The 14,063-nt window shown below is 41.6% G+C and overlaps 1 long non-coding RNA gene across 3 annotated transcripts in view; it reads left to right on the top strand.

Annotated features, from left to right (window-relative positions):
• The window catches only part of LOC135229543 (uncharacterized), a 141,682-nt gene extending 130,169 nt beyond the window's left edge, over positions 1-11,513 (top strand). For 2 of the 3 annotated variants that reach the window (XR_010320224.1, XR_010320225.1), the window contains exon 5: positions 11,384-11,513. This is a non-coding gene — a long non-coding RNA (uncharacterized LOC135229543). The remainder of the gene's footprint in view (positions 1-11,383) is intronic. The other variant, XR_010320223.1, reaches the window with a different exon arrangement.
• Positions 11,514-14,063: the final 2,550 nt, after the last annotated feature.

The raw sequence follows: 14,063 nt of genomic DNA, 5'->3' as shown, positions 1-14,063 counted from the left end.
AATCCAGCAATACTCTAAAGAAGAATATATTATGACCAAGTTGGGTCTATCCCAAGAATTCAAGGTTAGTTTAACATTCGAAAATGAATCAGTATAATTTGCCATATGTACAGGAAAAATAAATGTGATTATATTAATAGGTGTAATAAAATAAGTATTTGATAACCTTCAGCATCCACTCATGTTTTTTAAAAGAACGTCTAGCATGCCATGAGACCAGAAGAACCAGAAGGTTCCCGGCTGCTGTCGCTGAACATTTTGATCAAAGAGTCCATAGAAAAGCCCTGATCAAAAGGGGGAAAATGCAGAACAGAATTTCAAATGAACCCTAGACTTTTTGGAGCCACTGAGGGTGAATGAACTCCTGAAACTATTGCCGTGAGATAATCTTTAAACATTACACCAAAAGCATTCCCTTGAATCATCTTAAAACCGAAGTATGAAAAAGAAAAAACCAAACTGTTGCTGTTGATTCCAACTCAGAGACTCTGTAAGACAGAATAGCACTGCCCCATAGAGTTTCCAAGCTGCAGGTGGTGGATTCAAACTGCTCTTCTTTTGCTTGGCTACTGTATCACTTAACCACTGTGCCATGAGGGCTCCAGAACATTAGCTTACTTAACTAATAAAAATGGTCTACCTTGAGCATATGCTCTTTTAAGAACTGTCTACATGGCATCAGATTGCCAACAGCTACTGAAAAGATTAGATAGGAACCTTAAGGAGCAGTGGGTTTATGTTAATGACAGAGGAACAACTCAGAAAAGGAGGGTAAGAATGGTTGCACAACTTCAAGAATGTAGCCAGTGTTATTAAATTGTACAGGTAGAAACTGTTGAGTTGGTGTATGTTTTGCTGCATATATTCTCAACCAGAAAAAATACAGGTAATAATTAACAAAAAATGTCAAGGAGAGCTAAATATTTTGAAAATAAGACAGAGTTGCATGTGAGGGAATGAGTGGGGTGAGCTGTTTTAGATTAATAGTAAAGGCTTCTGGGAGCAGGATATTTGAGGAGATAACTGACCTATATCAAAGGAGAGAATAGCTGTATGAAGTTCTGAAGGGAGGGATATTGCCAATAAAGGAAAGAGTTGTTTCTGAGGCCCTTAAATAACCAAGTGTTTTGGCACGTTTGAGGAAGCTCAGGAAAGAAGTCATGGCTAGTGTGGAGTGAACCGAGGGAAGACTGTTAGGAAATGAGGTTAGTATGGTGAGCAAGCCCCGCATCATGAAAGACCATGGGAAGGATTTGGGAATTTTTCCTAATTGCCATGAGAAGCCACTGAAATGATGCTGTTATGTAGATTGTAAGAGGGAAGATCGGTGCATGGAGTCCAGTTTTAACCAAGAGATGATGGTGGATGTAAGGTGGAGGTAGTGAGAAGTGGATAGAGTCAGGATTTATGTTAAGGTAGTGCCAAGAGTCCAGAATATGTCAATGGATTGGATGCAAGATTTGAATAAAGGAGAGAAATCAAGGATGATTTCTAGGTTTTTGTCCTGAACGACCCAGAGGATAGTGAGAACATTTGCTGAGATAAGGAAGACTGGGAGGTAGATAAGACACTTGGACGAAGAATTTTGTTTGAACCACATTAAGTTTGAGATGCCTAGTAGACATTCAAGGGGAGATGTGAGGTCAGCCATTGGTGAAGGAACAGGGCAGAGTATGTAAATGAGGGTATCCTAGGGCTCAGGTGGAATTGACTGCCATGAATTGGCTCAGATAACCTAGACAGTGAGAAGTGATGAGTGACGTTACTTAAACAGGGCATGGAAATCAATGAAAAAGGTGTGGGAATGGGAGGGAAGCTAAGGTAGAGAAGTTTCTCTCTCCCTAAACCTGATTAGCTGGATTTGAAGACATCATAAGTTCCTGTATGAGAAATATCCAGCAAATTACCAGTTGATTTAATAAATTGATAACAAAGTCCACCTTTCAGCCAAAGATTGAAAAGCAAACAAACCAATTGTCATCCAGTGAATTCTAACTCTTAGCAACCCTATAGGACTGAGTAGAACTACCCCATACGGTTTCTAAGGAGCAGCTGATGAATTCAAACTGCAGACCTTTTGGTTAGCAGCTGAGCTCTTACCCACTGCACCACCAGGACTCAGACCAAGAATAACACATGTGAGGAACTTACTCCTTAGTTCAATCAAGTATGTAGAAATTGAAATTTGTAATTTTGGAGATTCCCCTCTTTTTTTTTCGAAATGGGGGGCATTGAGATGGAGGATTTTCCTATGCCCACCATCCTAAGGGATTTAATTAACCCATAGTTGAGACATTGTAAACATTTGAAGAAATTATTACCTTTGAGAAATTTGAGGGTGAGTAGGCATATCACCTGGCACCTCTTAAACTCCTTTTAAAAACCTGACTTGAAGACTCACCTGCCTTTTTGAATAAGTGCCAGCTTGAATAGGCAGGGTTCAGGGAATTGCCAACCAAAGGTATGGTTTCTCCAGAGGCCTCCAAGGGGTGTAAAAGAAGAGCGGAGCCAGACCCCGTGCTTGGGACACACCCTTGGTATGAAATATTTGAGTGTGTGTGTGGTGAGGGAGCACTGGGTGTGGGAGAGTGGGGTGGGTGGGTAATAGGGAAATGCCTGTTTTGTTTTAAGAAACAGTTTTTTACTTTTTTTTTTTTTTTAATTACAATGAACAGTTCAGTGGAGACACATTCCTTATCTGCAGGGGCTAGTGGAAGTGCTGATAGCTGAGAATGTAGCCTGCTCCCCAAGTGCCAGTTGGCATTTTGGAGAGAAAACTTGATGTTTGGAGCACTGACTGGCCCTGCCTTTTCTAAATAATTAAGGGTGGTGGGGTGGTGGTGAGAGAAAGAGGATGGTCTATGAACACTGACCCTGGAAAATTAACCCGAGTGTGTGGGTTGTGGATAGCAGGAAAAGAACATCACCCGCAAATGACAGCAGTGCCTTTATTTATTTATTTATGCTTCTTTTTAGTTCTGAGTTGTTTTTAAGCCAGAAATTAATGGGGCCACCATGAGTTTTCAGAGAATGAGTTTTACAAAAATCTAAGTGTTTTAAATATTGCAAGGATTTACTTATATGTGCTGTATATGAGAAAAGTCCTTCCAGTTATAGGGAGGAGAAAGAAAGTATATTCAGGAATTAAATTTTCACAGTTCTCTGAATTCTTATATTTCTCCTGTTGTCCATTTTTCTTTTTTTGTCCTTCATCCACCCCTTCCACCTTGACCCACTGTCTTCATCATCTAGTGCTGCCATAACAGAAATACCATGAGTGGATGGCTTTAACCAAGAGAAATTTAATATCTCACATTAAAGTAGGCTAATAGTCCACATTCAAGGCATCAGCTCTAGGGGAAAGCTTTCTCTCTCTTTCGGCTCTGGAAGAAGGTCCTTGTCCTTAGCCTTCCCATGGTCAAGGAGCTTCTCAGGTGCAGGGACCTTGGGTCCAGAGGACACGCTCTGCTCCTGGTGCTGCTTTCTTGATAGTCTGAGGCCCCCAACTCTCTGCTTGCTTCCCTTTCGTTTTATCTCTGGAGAGATAAAAGGTGGTGCAGGCCACACCCCAGGGAAAGGTGACCTGAGTGAGGGTGGTGTTACAATCCCACCCTAATCCTCTTACAGTAAAATTACAATCACAAAATGGAGGACAACTACACAATAGTGGGAATCATGGCCTAACCAAGTTGAGACACACATTTTTTAGGGTCATAATTCAATCCATGACACCCACCAAACCAAACTTGTCACCATCAAGTTGATTCCAACTCATAGAGACCCTAGTTGATTTGAACTCATAGAGACCCTATAGCATAGAATAGAACTATTCCATAGAGTTTCCAAGGACTAGTTGGTGGATTCGAACTGCTGACCTTTTGGTTAGCAGCTGAGCTCTTAACCACTATGCCACCAGAGCTCCTCTTGATCCACAGTCCACCCTAATTCACCACTGTGTTAGAAACTAAGGTTTTGCTACTCTGAAATAAGAACCTTTTACTATACTTTTGTGTTAGTGGTTGCTTTTGGTACGTCTTTAAGCACTGAACAGTTACCTCATACCCGTTAAAAACCCATTGCCACTGCGTCTATTCCAACTCATAGCGGCCCTATAGGGCAGAGCAGAACTGTGCCATAGACTTTCCAAGGAGCGCCTGGTGGATTTGAACTGATGACCTTTTGGTTAGCAGCCGTAGCTCTTAAACAGTACACCACCAGCGTGGGAGGGGTTTAATTGATAACATGACGTCTGGGCTCCAAGGGAGATGGAATGGATGTGCAGGAGAAGGGCATGCAGAGTCTGCCTGTATAGTCCCCAGAACTCTGTTCAAGATCATAACACACCTCAGTAATCACTTGAATCTAAACATACAACTTTAACAGTTGATGTAAATGACTTTACACATGAATTTTGGAACTCAACTCTTTTTCAATGGAAGTTCCTTCAACCTAGCCATTTGTTTGTATTCCCTTAATAATTATGAAAGCTAAAAATTATTGTGTTCATTCTGTGTGTAAGGCCTTTTTCTAAGTGCCTTGTGTGTTTTATTTAACCTGCGTAACAACCTTTTGCATAAGACCCATTTTAGAAATGGGAAACTGAGGCAGTGAGAGGTAAAGTAACGTGCCCAGATCACCCAGCTGATAAATTGAGTTAGGATTTAAACCCAGGCAGTTTGTTTCAGAATTTGCTTATGTAATCACTGTACATGACAGCAGTGAGCCCTAGTGGCTCTGTGGTTAAAGAACTTGGCTGCTAACTGAAAGGTCAGTGGTTCGAACCCACCAGCCTCTCTGTAGGAGACAGATGTGGCAGTCTGCTTCAGTGAAAACCCTATGGGGCAGTTTTACTCTGTCCTTTGGGGTCACTGTGAGTTAGAATCGACTTGATGACAGTGGGTTTTGGCACATAATACTAATGTGCAGTGTATTCTGTATGCCGTGTATATGTTCAGAAACTAATTTTCCAAACATTTATGCCATATATAGATTACCAATCCAGTTGCCGTTGAGGAGATTTTCACTCATGACGACCCCGTGAGTTTTCAGAGTAGGACTGCCCTCCATACGGTTTTCAATAGCTGTGACTATTTGGAGGTAGATTGCCAGGCCTTTCTTCCAAGGCAACTCTGAGTGGATTTAAACTGCCAACCTTTCAGTTAGTAGCTGAGCACTTAACTCTTTGTGCCACCTAATACATATATATACTAGGAGGTTTTCCTCCTTATTTGTACTTTAACGTTTTTTAGACTCTTACGAATACTTGTTCCTGGCAGTGAACTGGATGCTAAAGAACAGAATAGGCACATGTAACCCTCTCTCACCTTCTCCCTCCCCTCTTTCACAGAGATGAAATGAAAAGGAATTAATGAAGACAGATCACTGGATTAGGGCCCATACTCCGGGCTATAACAGCATGGGGAGTTTCTCCTGTCACTTCAGTTCTTGTTCAGGAATTGGTACCTGCTTTTTGTGAATCACAAAGACCAGTGCTGTATATCAAGCCATTTAGATTTGGGGTATGGAGCAGTGATTTAAAAAAATTAAATTTTATTTTCAGAGATTTTTTCTATTAATTGTTTACATTTATTTTAATTGTGTATTCTAAAACCCCTACAAAAAGGCATGAAATAATTGTTTAAATTTTAATTCATATGGGTCAAAATGTATGTTAAACTACCTATCGTCACCTTCACAGTCGTCGTTATGTTTGAGCCAATTGTTGTGGCCACTTGTTACCAAGTATGACCTGCTTCTCCAGGGACTGATCTCTCCTGACAACATGTCCAAAATATGTGAGATGAAGCCTCGCCATTCTTGCTTCTAAGGAATATTCTGGCTGTACTTCTTTCAAGACAGATTTGTTCATTCTTTTGGCAGTCCGTGGTATATTCAATATTCTTTGCAAACACCGTAATTCAATGCCTTCAATTTTTCTTTGGTCTTCCTTATTCATTGCCCACCTTTCGTGTGCGTATGAGGCGACTGAAAGCACCATGGCTTGAGTCAGGCACACATTAGTTTTCAAGGTGACATCTGTACTTTTGAACACTTTAAGTGGCCTCTGGCAGCAGATTTGCCCAATGCAATGTGTCGTTTGATTTCTTGACTGCTGCTTCCGTGGGTGTTTATTGTGGATCCAAGTAAAAATGAAGCCCTTAATGACGTGAACATTTTCTCCGTTTATCATGATGTTGCTTATTGGTCCAGTTGTTAGGCTGTTAGTCTGTGGTCTTTGATCTTCAGCAGTAAATGCTTTAAGGCCTCTTCACTTTCAGCAAGCAAGATTGTATCATCTGCATATCTGAGGTTATTAATGAGTCTTCCTCCAATCCTGATGCCTTCTTCTTCAGACCAGCTTCTCAGATTATTTGCTCAGCATACAGGTTGAATACATATGGTGAAAGGATACAACGGTGATGCACACCTTTCTTGACTTTAAGCCATGCTGTATTCCTTGTTCTGTTTAGATGACTGCCTCTTGTTCTATGTACAGGTTTCTCATAAAAACAGTTAAGTGTCCTGGAAATCTCATTCTTCCCCATGTTATCCATAATTTGTTATGAGCTGGAGTAGGTCTCAGAAATAATGTACCATTTCTTCCAGTTGGTTGTGCATGGCTGCCTACTTCCCTAGGTGGTAGCAGCTAAGGCCTGTCTCAGAAACACTCTCCTCCCCACTTAGCATGAGTTTTCACACTGCTCCATCTTCTTTCCCTTGTGTGTCTCCTGCCCTCCTCAGTGGCTGGGGAAAATGATAGTAGTCCACTGATGAGATTTATTCTTTTATTATACTTTATTTTATTATTTGTTTTTATAACATAGTTCTGTTAAAATCAAGGGTAATAAAGATGTTTGTATGATGGAAGTGGATAATCCCACCCACTGTGTCCATCTAAAGTTTCATGAGAAAACTGTGCCCACAACAGAGGGCTCCCACTCCTCTGGCTCACTGTATTTTCTCCTTGTTCATTTGCTCTTCCCTCTTTCCTGATGGATGCATGGAACCACTGAGCTTCAGGACTCCACAATTCTGCTTTTCATACCAGTGTTACTGTAATCTTGGGTTCCTGGGCTGCCTTGCCACAGATTTACTCATTCTGTTTCTGTTAATTATTTCATTACTTTAAAATCTCTCATGAATTTTTCCAGAAGTACATTCTATTCCTCAAAAACTTGGAAGCAATGGGAAAGTATGCAAAAAAAAAAAAAAAAAAACAAGAAAACATACGTAATGCATAGAATAAATTATTAACGTTCCAATATGTCTATTTTCTTGCTTATATTGGCATGTATGTGTATTAGAGTCTCTGGTTGATGCAAATGGTTAATATCTTGAGCTGCTGACAGAAAGTTGGAGTTCAGGTCCACCCAGAATTGCTATGAAAGAGAGGTCTGGCAGCCTACTTCCGAAAACTCAGCCATTGGAACCCCTATGGAGTACAGTTCTCCTCTGGCACACTGGTGTCATCATGAATCAGAACTGACTCAGTGACAACTGGTTTTATGTGTGTATTAGCACACACAGTTATGTATATTAACACAGATATTATATCCTGATATTTTCATTCAACATTAGTCTTTTCATGGTAATTTTTTTTGTTTTTTTTTAATGAGGGCATTAAATTACTTTATAATATTCTGTGTGCATGTAGTATATGTTTTTTAGCGATTTGACTATAGTTGCAATAATGTGCATGTTTCTAGTAATCTTTAAGCTATACTTACATCTTTTTAACATACATCTCTGCCATTAAATCTCTTTGTTTAATTATTGTTTAACACTCATTACGCCTAAGGGATGGTCTCAGAAGCAGCCCTGATCAATTTTTCTCCCTCTTACTCATTAAGCCCCTTAATGTATTTCAAGGTATCAACTACGAAGGATTTTACGTCCTTATCGTTTGTTTATTTTTCATTCAGTCAGTGTATTCCATGGGCCAGAAGTAGTCTATGTTATGCAGATACAGTGGTGAAAGGTACACACTGTCCCTGTTGTCATGAAGGGGACAACCCAGTGCAGGTGGGAGGAGCACTGGGGAAATGCAGCTGAGAGCAAGGACAGACAACCCTCCAGGAACCACACTGGACTTCAGAGAGGCTTGTTGGCTGCTGTTCACCTGGCAGGCTTCCAGATACCCGAGTACCCTTGGCCTTGGTGCCTGCTCCTCTCTCTATTGACACCCTCCCTCTAGGATGCCTCAGTGAGTTTACTGCTGTCTATTTGTAGCTAAGGACGTGAGGTTTATACCTCCATCCATTCAAACTCCTCCTGGGTCCAGACTCATATATTCAAATGTCAGCCTAACTCTCTGTATTGACCTCTTTATGCATTGTAATGATACATTCCTCATATGGCCATCATGAAAAGCAAACATGAAAGGAAAGCACAGGAGTGCCTGGCACCAGTGTAGGTACTCAATGACCATTAGCTGTTGGTATTATTCTTGACATCTCCATGTGGGTATCTAACAGCTGCACCATGTTATCTAGGCTATGAAACAATTCTTGGTTCCAACCACCATTCTGTTCTTATCGATGAATTTCTCAAGGCTTCGGTGATGGGAGTGTGTGTTTTTCCACACAATGGACATGATTAGGAATGGTAGGCCAGGTCGTGCACAATAAATTGCTCCAACATTCCTATGGGTGACCATTGAGACAAGTTTCAGCCACTGAATGTAGCAAAGAATTGGAACTACTCTCAGCTGTTCATGTGACTACTCTCAATCCAGAATATCTGGTAAGTCGACTGTTAGGGATTGAATTGTGTCCCTCCAAAATGTATGTGGAAATCCTAACCCCTGTACCTGTAATTCTGACCTTGTTTGGAAATAAGGGGCCTGCTTTTATTATGTGAATGAGGTCATACCAATGTAGGGTGGGTCCTAAGCCTAACTCTTCTTAGTTATAAAAGGAGCAGAATACACACAGACACAAACGGGTGAAAAGGAAGACAGACAAAGAAGACAGATGCTTCTAGAAGGCCAGGAACACAAATGATTGCTGGCATCTACTAGAAGCTGAGGTAGACAAGGAAGGACCTCCCACTACAGCCATGCCCTGAATTCGAACTACTACCTGCTAAACTGTGAGAAAATAAATTTCTGTCCTTTAAAAGCCATCCAGTTGTGTTATTTTTTGTTATGGAGGGACTAGGTAACTAACACACATACCCGTGCTTATAAGTTCAGCCCAGTGCAGAACAGTTTTCTTCCCTCCTTGGTCTAGCCCACCTGAACCTGCTCTTTCCCTATCAGTGTCCTTTGCTTTCACCTAAGAGCTATGACAGAGTCCGCTTGATGCTGACGCATTGAAATTTCAATTTATTTTTTATTTATGATTACTATTAATTCCAATATTTTCTATGGTTTTCAATGGAGACAGCCCTATAATCTATGAATAGCAGTTATACTTTTTTTGTATTAGCTTACACTTCCAGTGTTAAATGTTTAATAAAAATAATGATAGAAGCATCCTTATTTTATTTTTTATTAATTTTAAAGAGAATGTCCCACCCGTCACCATGAACTATCATGCTAGTTGTAGTTTTCCACGTTCGGGAACTCCTTTTCTGTTCCATGTTTGCTCCTAGTCCTTATCTCTCCGTGTGATTGGATTTTATCAACCTGCTTTGCCCCCATCTCTTGAGGTGAGCATATGTCTTCTCTTCTTTCACCTATGCATGTGGTGAATGAAATTACTAAATCTTTAATGTTCACTCAAATTTGTATGCCTACAATAAACCGCCTTGATCATGGCATGTTACGTGGTTTACCCTTTGCTGGATTTCCTTTGCTGGCATCTTGTGTAGGGTTTTGCATCTCAGTTACTGAGTGTGCTTGTCCTCTAACTCTTCTTCTACCTTCTTTCTCTAATTTGTTATCATTTTTAAACTAGCCATAAGGATCAAGTTAGGGGAGTGTCTCATGTTTTTCTAATCTCTGTTGACTATGTACTAGATTAAAATGACTGTTTCTTGCATGTTTGCTGGAACCTGACTGGAAACGATCTAGGTCTGCCATTTTCTTTGTAGGGAGATCTTGAACTACTGACCCATTTTATTTAGTGGTTAAAGGCCTCTTCTGGTGCTAATTTACTTGTAAAAAATTCTGATGCATGTTCTAGATTGCTCGAATCTCATCTTTAAATATTGATTATCAGGGCTTGTAGCCTCATGCAAGCCAATTAATCAATCCCAGATTTCCCCAAAGTCAGGCTCTGCAACTATTCCTGGTACCAAATTCCCTCATCTAAGACTTATTTGCAAAGAAAGAGACAACAGTATGCTATCTACGCGGTTGTGTATCCGCAGCCTTCTTGAGTCCATAACGTGAGGTTACAGTCTTCTAATACTTTTTTTGTAATTGTTCTCTTTCTTATTTTTTTTTTCCTTTTTTCACTGCCAATACTGCCCCCCCCCCCAGTCTAGTAGTTTTAAAGTTGTGCGTTTCAGGTTCAAGTCTGTAATCCAGCTGGGATTCTGTGTGTGCTGCATGTGTGCATCAAAAGAACACGCTTCTAGAAGCAGAAAGCAGGCAGTGGGACTGTTGGGTGGTTGGCGGGGCGGGGGGAGGGGAGCTGCTGCCCAGAGAGGGCACCCGAGGGAGGCAGGAGATGCCGGGCTGCCCACTGCAAGCCTGCAGACTCCAAGGGGGCGGAACCTGCGTGCGCCATGAGCCTTTTGAGACAGGCCCAAGCCCGCCCAGCCGGGTGCTAACCTCGCACCCGCCAGGCTTGCGGGTTCCCCCAGGACTAGGGGAAGCCTGAGGCCAAGGAGGGCAAGACCTAGGGTCTGGACCTGGGAACTGGTTCTGCCACGTGTGATCGCAGCACTTATGCTGGGAAGGGGGGCAGGAAGCATATCGCAACGTGCGTCCGGGCGATGACCCAGAAGGGCAGGAGTTGTGGTCACCCACGGACTCTGCGTCTGCATATGGACGCCCCCCCAGGGTGCAATTCCAGGAGCACAAGGCAAAGCCACAGAGGCCACAGTGCACCTCGCCGATGCTCCCCAGGGGCATTGCCCCAAATTTGGGGAACAGTCCCTCCTCTGGGCTAGGGACTTTGTTTCCTCCATTGTCATCACTGACTGTGAGCAGACTCTTGTCTAGGCAGACTAATGAGGAGTTATCAAAATGAGCTTAAAAGTCCGGATTTGAGTTAAGGATCATAAATTAACACAGAGAAATACGACTTTAGCAATAAGTGCCTGCTTGGAGCCCAAGTTGCCTGAAAACACAGAATTTCAGTCTTTCAGCTCCTCTGCTAATCTAGGGACTAAGAACTGGATCTCACTGGAGCTCAAAGATGTGGGGCACTGGAAATACTCCTGGGTCTGTCTGCTCATGGCTGATTGCCTGATTCCCAGTTTTATTATACAGCTTAAATACAGACCAGAAGAGGAGTTTGGGGCTTGACACCTGACATCTTAACACCAGTTCCTGTTTCTTGAGGAAGGAAGAGGTAAAATAAATCAGCGTTTACTGTTTCCTTCTCCATCCCCAGAAGTCCTGATGAAGACCCTCTCAGGTAAGGACTGACAGGGAGTGGCTTGGTTTACTATTCAACTTTGTCCTTCAGTCACTTTGTTTATGTCCTGCATGTAAACTATTGTGCATTGAGAAGCATTCTAATTCTTGTGCAGAAGGACTAGACCTCCTGCAGAATGACTATATTGTGCCTCCCTCGGGCACCCCTGTCTGCGCAGCACCCCCCAACGCCAACTGCCCAACCGCCTCTCTCCTGGCATTCTGCTTCTAGAAGCATGTTCTTTTGATGCAGAGATGCAGCACACACAGAGTCCCAGCTGGATTACAGACTTGAACCTGAAGACCTTATGCAGAATGACTATTTATGAACCACTAAGCTCAGTACTAAAGCAGGTACTTACCCCTCAGAGAAGGCCCTGGGGGAGGTTGACACCTGCATTCCCCAGCGCTCCTGCTGCTCTAGAAGTGCCTGAAATGCCTCTCTGGGAAAGGCCTTCAGAGTAGTAGGCTCATGGCCCACGTGGGAATTCAGGCCTATTTTTCTGTTAGAACATCTCATTTCGCTCTGAAAATATTATTATCCAGTTTATTCACCAGGCATGAGTACAGACATCTCATATTTTCAAAATTAACCCCATTCTCTAATACTAATTTGCCACCAAGAGTATATTCCAAAGTTTTTCCAATAGGCTAGAAAGTCTTTGCAAAGAGGGGAGTCCTGCGCCATGTTGTGCAGTGACAGCAGGGTTGGCATAATATGTTTACCCAGATACCTACCACTTTTTTTTATTTTTTATTGTGCTTTATTTGAAACTTTACAGAGCAAATTACTTTCTTGTTCAACCGTTTATACACAATTGTTTTGTGACATTGGTTGCAATATTCATGATGTGTCAATATTGTCCTCTCCTGTGCTCCAGTTCCCCGTTTCCATCCGCCATGATTCCTGTTCCGTCATGCCCTCTTTTCAGTGCTTTTGGGCTGGTTTTGTACTTTTGGTCTCATACACATGATTGAACTAAGAAACACTTTCTTCACGTGTGTTATTGTTTGTTTTATAGACCTGTCTAATCTTTGGTGGAGGGCGAACTTCCGAAGATACTTTCCACTTTGTTGCTTGCCATAATTGCTGAAATTCCAAGCCTGCCACCTGAAGAACTTCCTTTAGTGTTTCATTTAGAGCAAGTCTGGTGGCGATGAATTCTCTTAAGCGTCTTTCACCTGAGAATGTCAATATTTTTCCTTTACTCATGAAGGAAATAACAGCCTATAGAACACTGGGTTAATGTTTCTTTTCTTTCAGTGTTGAAAAAATGTTGTTTTCACAGCCTTTTGGCCTCCATGGCTTCTGATGATGAATACAGAGTCATTCCAATTGTTTCTCCTGTGTGAGATGAGTTGTTTTCTCTCTAGCTTCTTTGAAGATATTTTCTTGGTCCTTGTTATTCCACAATTGACAATGAGGCATTTGGGCGTAAAATTATGTGAGTTTAACTTGTTGGAGTTTGCATAGCTTCTTGAATCTGTAAGTTTATGTCTTTCAACAAATTGGGAAAGTGTTGAGCCAGTATTTCTTCAGATACTTTTTTCTACACCACATATTTTCTCTACACCGTATGGAATTCCAATAAATAAATGTTAGATATTTTTGAATTTTTTTGAGGCTCTGTTCATTTTTTTTCAATATTTGTTCTCTGTTTTCAGATTGGATATTTTCAATTGAACTGTTTTCATCTCACTGATCCTTTTGTCTGTCAACAGCATTCCGCTGTAGAGCTGATCAAGTGAATTTTTTATCTCTATTTTTCTGTTTTTCCTGTCTAAAATTTTCATTTGTGAATGGTTTCTATGTATTTTTCTATTTTTCTAAGTTGTGCCTGTTACTTCTTTGAGCATGGTTAAAGTAGCTTTTTAAAGTTTTTGTCTGTGATTCCAAGACTGTGTCTTACTTCAATCTTACAGAAAATGTCGATGTTGTTTGTTTTAGGAATCACTTGACCCAGTTATGTTCAGGCTGCAGGTTCTTTCCCAACTTCTGTGTGCTGTGGCTCAGATGTCAGTTCAGATTTTGAAGACTTTGCAGTGATATTTGGATGTAATCTATGGGAGTGTCACTCAGTCTGGGACCTTGTTGGTGTTCTAACCCATAATGCAGTTCTCAAAGGATTGATCTACTTCTTAGGGTCAGAGCAAAGCATATGCAACTGTGGGAGTGGGGAGGGGTATGAAAAACAACTTTATGGTATCCCTCTCTTGAGCCGCCTGGTCTCTGTCTCTCTGAGGCTCTCTGATGTCTGAGCAGCTACCTTCCTGGTCCACTGGCAAGAATGTTGGGGCTTTAATCTCTTCATTCTGCTGCGCAATTAAGTGACTGGGTCTGCGTATGAGGCCAAATAATGGTAAGATGGAGAAAATGTAACAGAGATTCCTGTACATTATTTGGTCCTTATATACTTAGGTCAGAGAGAAGGCACACTGTTTCGGGTGATACTTTGAAACAGGTATGGAGAAAAAGGCATTAACAGGTCGATAGCTGCATACTCGGTGTTACGGATTAAACTCTGTCTTCCCA

Source organism: Loxodonta africana, unplaced genomic scaffold, assembly GCF_030014295.1.
Source record: "Loxodonta africana isolate mLoxAfr1 unplaced genomic scaffold, mLoxAfr1.hap2 scaffold_36, whole genome shotgun sequence".
Classification (NCBI taxonomy): domain Eukaryota; kingdom Metazoa; phylum Chordata; class Mammalia; order Proboscidea; family Elephantidae; genus Loxodonta; species Loxodonta africana.
This window is presented reverse-complemented; position numbering and strand designations above follow the sequence as displayed.